The sequence below is a fragment of the Bison bison genome, unplaced genomic scaffold (assembly GCF_000754665.1).
Source record: "Bison bison bison isolate TAMUID 2011002044 unplaced genomic scaffold, Bison_UMD1.0 scf7180017864508, whole genome shotgun sequence".
NCBI lineage: Eukaryota > Metazoa > Chordata > Mammalia > Artiodactyla > Bovidae > Bison > Bison bison.
In genome coordinates this window covers 3,202,499-3,210,820 of record NW_011495064.1, presented here as the reverse complement: position 1 = coordinate 3,210,820, position 8,322 = coordinate 3,202,499, and positions in this window count along the sequence as shown.

Below are 8,322 nucleotides of genomic sequence, written 5' to 3'. Positions count from 1 at the left end.
ACTCTTGAGAGTCCCTTGGACTGCAAGGAGATCCAACCAGTCCATTCTAAAGGAGATTAGCCCTGGGATTTCTTTGGAAGGAATGATGCTAAAACTGAAACTCCAGTACTTTGGCCACCTCATGCGAAGAGTTGACTCATTGGAAAAGACTCTGATGCTGGGAGGGATTGAGGGCAAGAGGAGAAGGGGACGACAGAGGATGAGATGGCTGGTTGGCATCACTGACTCTATGGACGTGAGTCTGAGTGAACTCCAGGATTTGGTGATGGACAGGGAGGCCTGGCGTGCTGTGATTCATGGGGTTGCAAAGAGTCGGACACGACTGAGCGACTGATCTGATCTGATCTTGGTTGCTCACAACTTTTCTTCCAAGGAGTAAGCGTCTTTTAATTTCATGGCTACAGTCACCATCTGCAGTGATTTTGCAGCCCCCCAAAACAATTCTGACACTGTTTCCACTGTTTCCTCATCTATTTCCCATGAAGTTGTTGTAGGAAGCGGGGGACTCCTACAGGGCCCCAAGACCAGGCTCTTGTCTAACACTCGGAAGCGAATTGTCCAAGGAGACACGTGCTGACCAAGAAAGAGATTTTATTGGGAAAGGGCACCCGGGTGGAGTGCAGTAGGGTAAGGGAACCCAGGAGAACTGCTCTGCCACGTGGCTCGCAATGTCGGGTTTTATGGTGATGGGATTAGTTTCCGGGTGGTCTTTGGCCAATCATTCTAATTCAGAGTCTTTCCTGGTGGCGTGCGCATCGCTCAGCCAAGATGGATGTTGGCGAGAGAGATTCTGGGAAGTGGACAGACACGCGGTGTCTCCTTTAGACCTTTCCTGAACTCTTCTGGTTGGTGGTGGCTTATTAGTTCCGTATTCCTTATCAGGATCTCCTGTCATAAAACAACTCGTGCAAATGGTTACTATGGTGCCTGGCCAGGGTGGGCGGTTTCAATGTCAGTGTGCTTCCCCTAACAAGTCCCCCCTGAGACACTTCATACTCAAGATACTTCTTGGGAATTGGGGCAGAGGTCTTTTCCTTCTGTAACTTCTTCCTGCTGTGCATGGGCGTAGGCCTGCCTAGCAGAGCAGAAGTCTCTCTCTATCTGATCTAAGTTGGGGTGTTCCACATCTGAAACCAGCTTCCACCCTTGTAGTAACATCAATTTGGCTTGGAACTGCTGGAGTCTGCTGGAAATAAACTTTGTAAGGAGTTGGAGTATACAAACAGGAGGCCTAATGAGACAGTTATCACTGGACCCAAGAACTGGGTATATACTGGTAAAGGCAAGGAAGTATTACTCCAGGCCAGATCTATGTGGGGTGTAACATACCTTGGGAGCAAGTTCCTGACCAAAAAGGTGGTAGGGGTAAATAAGCTTTATCCCCACATATGAAATAGACACCATGACTGGGTTTAAGCTGGGCAGCAAAATGGGTTTGCCAAAGAGAAACAGGATTTCCATCTGCCTTACAGCTGCAACATGGCACAATGGAACACGGGCAGTCTCTTAGTAGCTGGGAGGAGACTGTCACTCCACTTGCTGCAAAACCGGCAGCAGTGAGGGCATTTAGGAAGGGATTTAAGTGTTGTGAGGCATCCTGGGTTTTGTCCTCAAGGTAGAGAGTATTTCATTTAGGCTCCCAACACAGGGTTAGGTTTTCAGGGGTGGGTACCCCTACAAGGGAATAACAGAGGTCAGAGTTGCCTGCCTGATTTAGGAACCAGGATGAATGGGTGTGGTTCTTTGGTCGTCCAGAACAGAACATGGGTTTTCGAGACTGGTTAATAGTATCCGAGGAGAGCCTCATGTTCAGGGATAGGTATAGTGTGTCAGTTCTGCCAGAACCTCTAGTTCCCAGACTTTGGGCTAAATCGTAATACCCTAGTGAAATTTCTTGGAGAAGGCAATGGCAACCCACTGCAGTACTCTTGCCTGGGAAATCCCATGGGCGGAGGAGCCTGGTGGGCTACAGTCCATGGGGTCGCGAAGAGTCGGACACGACTGAAGCGACTTAGCAGTAGCAGTAGCAGCAGTGACATTTCTAGGTCCTGGTTTTTCCCATCAGTTTCAATAGTGAAGGTCACCACACCTTGGAAGTTGCCTAGATCTCCCACTGACGCCCCTGTCAGGGAGTCGCTTTTTAGACAGATAGGGAAGGTCACTTGGGGAATGTTAGTCAAGAGAGAAAATAAGGGCTCAGGTGGGATTGCAGATGTTACCCAGCGGGTAAAGATAGACAGTTTTTGCTGATACCAAGGCGTGAAGTTTTTTTCCCCTTTTTCCCAAAAGGCCATACCGCGACCAGATGGGGTGTGCTGGGTAACAGCATGTAGCTCAGCTGGAAGGGTGGGTCACTGATACCCTGGGATAGGGTGGACATACCCCCAACTTCTGCCATTAATGCAGATCCAGCAGGGGCTGGTTAGGTTGAGTTGAGAAGCAGTGTGGTTTGCAAGTGTATATGCCTCGTTTAGGGAGATATTAATAGCCACACAGAGAGATACGATTAGAAAGAGGAAGAACATCATATGATGCATTTTTACTTATCTGAGGGAGAGTTGATGGGGTTCCGCCCGAACAAGAGTCTGAGATCTTCAACAGGTTCACAGGAATAGTTGTCCTCTGGTTTCAGAGCCTCAGTCCCCATCTCCCCCTCCTGTAGGCCATAGGGTTTTATTCTAGAATTGTGGACCCAGGCAGATGGACCCTTCACTTTTACAGCAGTTGAACTTACTAGGACAGCCTGATATGGTCCTGTCCATTTCTCGGACCACTGGCTTGGACTCCCTTTTTCTTGCCAGATCTTTACTAATACTTGGTCCCCCAGCTCTACCTGGAGATTTTTCAAGTTTTCCTGTGGTCTAGGGAGGATCTGTTCTCCATATCGTTGGAGTTCTTGTTGAAACCTTCCCAGGTCAATTATATGTTTTAAGAGAGTATTGGCGTCCTCATCAAAAAACAAATCAGAAGTTAAGAATGGACGTCCATACATCATTTCATAAGGGCTTAATAATAGTGGCTGTTTGGGGGCTGTCGTACCCTCATGAGGGCTATGGGTAGCATATGGATCCACTTATGTGTTTCTTGACATAGCTTGGCCAGAGCCCTTTTAAGAGTCTGGTTGGCTCTCTCTACCTTTCCCGAAGCTTGAGGCCTCCAGGATGAGTGGAAGCGGTATTTTATGCCTAAGCATGCAGCCAGGTTTTGGGATATCGTGGCTGTAAATGAGGGCCCATTGTCACTCTGAAGTGATGGAGGCAACCCAAACCTAGGTACTATCTCCTTCAGCAGAGCTTTACAGACTTCTGTGGCTCTCTCTGTCTTAGTAGGGAATGCTTCAATCCATCCTGTGAACGTGTCAATAAAGACTAGCAAATAAGAAAACCCTTGGGTCTTTGGCATGGCTGTAAAATCCACCTGACAGTCCTCTCCTGGGTATGATCCCCGATGTTGGACAGGTTTAATTAGAGGAGGTGGCAAGGGTCTGGTTTTTGGATTATTTCTTAGACAGGTATCACAATTCTGTGTGACCTAACAACCTTAGCCAACTGGGGATGGTAGAGAATAGGCTTGAGCAAGATTTCCAGATTATCTCTTCCAAAATGGGTACTTTTATGTCAGGAGTTAATAATTTTCCAAACCTGAGAGTCAGGGAGTATTACTTGGGCCTGATCAGTCAGAAACCACCCATGTGACTGAATCTCCCAGCCCCGCTCAGCATATCGGGAATGCTCCTCTGGGGTATAATCTGGAGTCAGAGTTTCCTTGGGGAAAAGGGGGCAGATAGCAGTGACAGGAGTAGCTTCCCTAGCAGCTCGTTTTGCCTCCTGATCAGCTTTTCTGTTTCTCTGGGCCTCCTCTTGCCCCTTTTGGTGACCCTTGCAGTGGATGGTAGCTAATTTAGCAGGAAGTCTGATGCTTCCAGGAGCCTGAGAATGAGCTCTTTGTGTTTAATAGGAGAGCTTCGAGCACTGAGCATCCCTCTTTCTTTCCAAATTGCTGCATGGGCCTGCAGGATGAGGAAAGCATACTTAGAGTCCGTATACACATTAATCCTCTTTCCTTCCCCTAATTCCAAAGCTCTTGTCAGGGCAAAAAGTTCAGCTTTCTGGGCTGAGGTGTCTGGGGGAAGAGACCCGCTTTCCTTAGTTTCTTCCAGGCTCACTACAGCATATCCTGCTTTCCTCTCTCCCTTTTCTACAAAACGACTGCCATCTGGGTACCATTTGTCCTCTGGGTCAGATAAAGGTGTCTCTGATAGGTCCGGGCGAGTAGAGTATAACTCGACTGTGATTTGCATGCACTGGTGATCCAAAGGGGAAGTAGGGGGATCTGGCAGTAAGGTGGCTGGATTTAAAGTCTGACAGACCCTCAACTTTATTTCTGGAGTGTCAAGGAGGAGGGCTTGGTATTGGGTGATCCTTCCCCCCGTCACCCACCTATCCCTTTTAGTTTCCAAGACTGCATGCACCTGGTGAGGCGTTACACTGTGGTGGCTGACCCAGGTCAGCTTAGATGCCTCCTTAACCATAAGAGCGGTGGCCGCTGCTGCTGGAGGCAAGTGGGCCACCCTCTGGCCACCTCATCTAGTTGTTTTGAGAGATAAGCCACGGGTTGTAATATAGGCCCCATCATTTGTCCTAACATCCCAAGAGCAGTTCCTATCCTTTCAGAAACATAAAGCTTGAAAGGCTTTTCCAGGTTTGGGAGGCCTAAAGCTGGGGCTGTAGTGATAGACTCTTTTAGGGCATTAAAGGCCACCTTTCAGGTCTCATCCCAGTCGAGTGGCTCTTCCTCTTTCCCTCTTAACTTTTCATATAGGGGTCGGGCCAGATTGCCGTAATTAGGAATCCAGATCCTGCAAAACCCAGTCATTCCTAAAAATCCCCTAAGTGGTTTTTTTTGGGGCGGGGGGTGGGGGGGCGGTACGGAGTATTTAAAATGAGGGATTTCCTCTGGGGGTCGAGCATTCTTTTTCCTTCCATAATTATAAATCCAAGGTATTTTACTTGGGTTAAGCTAATCTGAGCTTTCTTGGGGGATACTTGATAACCCTTTTCATACAGGAAATTTAGTTTTAATAGTGTCCGTTTGAGAGCTGGTAAAGTCTGGACTAGCTATGAGCAAGTCATCCACATATTGTATTAGATTGCTGCTTGTTAAAGTTAATTCCCTTAGTTCTCTCCCCAAGGAAGTCCCGAAAATATGAGGGCTGTCCCTAAACCCTTGTGGTAGTTGAGTCCAGCAGAGTTGTATGGCCTCCCTTGTTTCCAAGTCCCGCCACTCAAAAGCAAAGAGTTTTTGGGATTCAGGATGGAGAGGAATGCAGAAGAAGGCATCTTTAGGATCCAAGACTGAGAAGTACTTAGCATTTCCTGGGACTTGGGATAGGAGGGTGTACAGGTTTGGGACTGTGGGGTGGATGGGAACCACAGCTTCATTAACAGCTCTTAGATCCTGGACGAATCGATAAGATCCATCTGGTTCTTTAACAGGCAAGATTGGAGTATTGCAAGGAGACTCACAGGTGATTAGAATTCCAGTATCTTGGTATTTGTTAACTAATGGTCTAAGACCTTCAAGAGCTTCTGCTTTTAAGGGATATTGTCTTTTCCAGGGGTAGGGAGCATTTGGCCTTAGAAGAATCTTTACCGGTGGAACATTTATGGCTAGACCAGGGCTGGAGACATCCCACACCTGGGGATTGACCTCATCTAAGAAAGGGACAGACTCTTCCCTTTCTACATCTGACTGTAAATATTCAGACACTAGGCAAAGGAAATTATCGGCTTTTAGCTTTCCCCAAGTCACTCTGGTCTGGAGGCGGCAAAGGTCTCTCCCCAGTAGGGGAGCAGGGCAACCAGGGATGTATAAGAAGGGGTGGGTTCCTTGCCAATTGCCCACCTTACAATGGAGGGGCTTAGTAAAATTTCGGCTTTGGGGTTTTCCATCTACCACTATCACCATTTTAGTCTGGGAGTCTAAAGGTCCTAATCGGAAAGGAAGAACAGAGAAGGCAGCCCCCATGTCTAAAAGAAAGTTCACATCCTTACCTTGTATTTGTAGAGTCACCCAAGGGTCGGGAGGAGTGATCTGGACCTCACCATTCGCGGGGGTTTCTCGAGCCTCTGGGCACCGTCAGTCCCGATCGCCCAGGACTAATACAGAGGGAGCAGGTTTAGGGGTCTCCATATACCTTCCCTTAGGGCGATATGGGCACTCCCTTTTCCAATGCCCACCCTCTTTGCACTAGGCACACTGGGTGTGTCTCAACCGTGGTGGATTGTTAAGATCCTTTTTCCTTCCTTGGTCTCTCCCAGACTCTCGCGTAGTGGCAGTATGAATCAAAGCCAGGATTTTAGCCTGTTGTTGGGCCAAGGCCTGGGTCTGCCTCTCTATTCTCCTATCTTTTCGGGCTTCCTTTTGCTCCCTTTTTGCTTCCTGCTCCTGGTCCCTGTTCAAAACACCCTATTTGCCTCCTCCACCAAATCAGAAATTGGGAAATTTTCCTAGTTTTTGTAATTTTCTCCTTATGTCTGGGGCTGCCTAGGTTATGAAAGAATGGGCCAACAGGACCCTTCCTTCCATACTTTTTAGATCTGTCTTGGTAAAGTTTTTAAAGGCTTCTGTGAGTCAGCCCCAAAAAACAGCTGGATTTTCATTTTCTTCCTGTGTAACCTCTTTTATCTCATTATAATTAACAACCTTTCAGACACCCTGGGTCATTCCCTGTAGTAGGCAAGTAATGAGGTGTCTTAAGGATTCCTTTCCTGCCCTTGTTTTAGGATTCCAGTCTGGCTTTGTAGAGGGGATTGCCTCTTCGGCAGGGGCCAGACTGACATCTACCCGCTGTCTTTCATCAGCCAATTTTCTAGCCTGATCTACGATTTGAGCTTTTTCCTCATCATTACAACACCAGGTGAGGATGACCATTATATCCCTCCAGGTGAGGGAGAAGTTAAGGCTAAGACGCTCAAATTCATCCTTAAATTTCTGGGGGTTCTCGGAATATGAGCCCAATCGTTCCTTGCATTGGGTAATGTCTTGCACAGAGAACGGAACATGAACGTGCATAGTTCCCCCCTCCCCGTCTGGTACCTCTCTTAGGGGGCAGATTTTGTCTGAGGATGAGCTTTCCTTCTGTGGAGACAAAGCTTACTTCCTGTTCATAACGCCATGGGGGAAGGACCATATGGAGGAGTCCGGGTCCTTGACTTCCGGGGTCCAAGCTCGTGACTCCCGGGCCTAGCCTCCTGACTTCCAGATCCGAGCTCGTGACTCCCAGGTGTGTCTTACCTTCCATTCCCCATGACTTCTCTGCTGAAGCAGAGGAGGTCAAGAGAAGGTCAAGGGGATCTTCTGTTTCAGACCTTGCTAAAAGGATTTTGGAAGAGCATTTATCAAAGTCCTCAAGCTTATGTTTTCCCTTTTTCCCGGAATCCTGGTAGAGGGCCATAAAGGCCTGGACATAGGGAACTTCCTTGTATTTACCCTCGCGTTTGCAGTATAGACTGAGCTGTAAAATGGTGTTGTATCCAAGTGATCCTGACTGAGGCCATTTTCCCCCTCCTTCCAGGGAGTAAGTAGGCCAGTGTTGAGTACAGTATTTGATAAGTTTTTTCTTTTTTAGCCCTTCCAGTTGGTATCCCTCCCAGTGGGCCAAAAGACAACCCAGCGGGGTGTCTAAAGGGAAGCTAGGCTTATTTCCCATTTTAGTGACAGTATAGTTTATATCTCATTCTCAGGGGACCAGTATTGGGGTGGATGCCCCTATATCTGACTCTAGAGAGATTGTAAGCTCTCTCCTGGTCCCAAATTGCCTGATTGTATATGCACCAAAGGAAATGTTCAGTAGTAAGCACAATCAACGGTGCTGTAGGACTGGTCCTGAAAGGTGAATTAACCCCTAAGGATGTGTCTAGGGTGTTAATTTTCACTCAAGACCAGGTGCGACTATACTGAACCCCATCAATCACTTCCACATGGAAGCACTCAGCCAAATGCTCAATTAAATGGCTGAATTTATAGAAACAGGGCACCCAATGGAGAGCTTCTAACGCCCGACTGTCTCCCCAAGAACAAAAAAGCACACTTGATAGGGAGCAGAGAGTGTAGCCTCTCAGAAAATCTCTTGCAAAGACCCAGAACTTCAGGCCCAAGTATCGACAGACAGAGTGAATGGAAATAACTTGGTCTTCACAGAGAGGAAAAGAGGCCAGGTTGAGAGAGAGGGAGTGGGAAGAGACAAAAGGTGTAAGAGTCCGGGAGAGAAAGAGGAAAAACAAAAAAAGGGGAGGGAAAGAAAAAAAGGGGTGGCCTTAC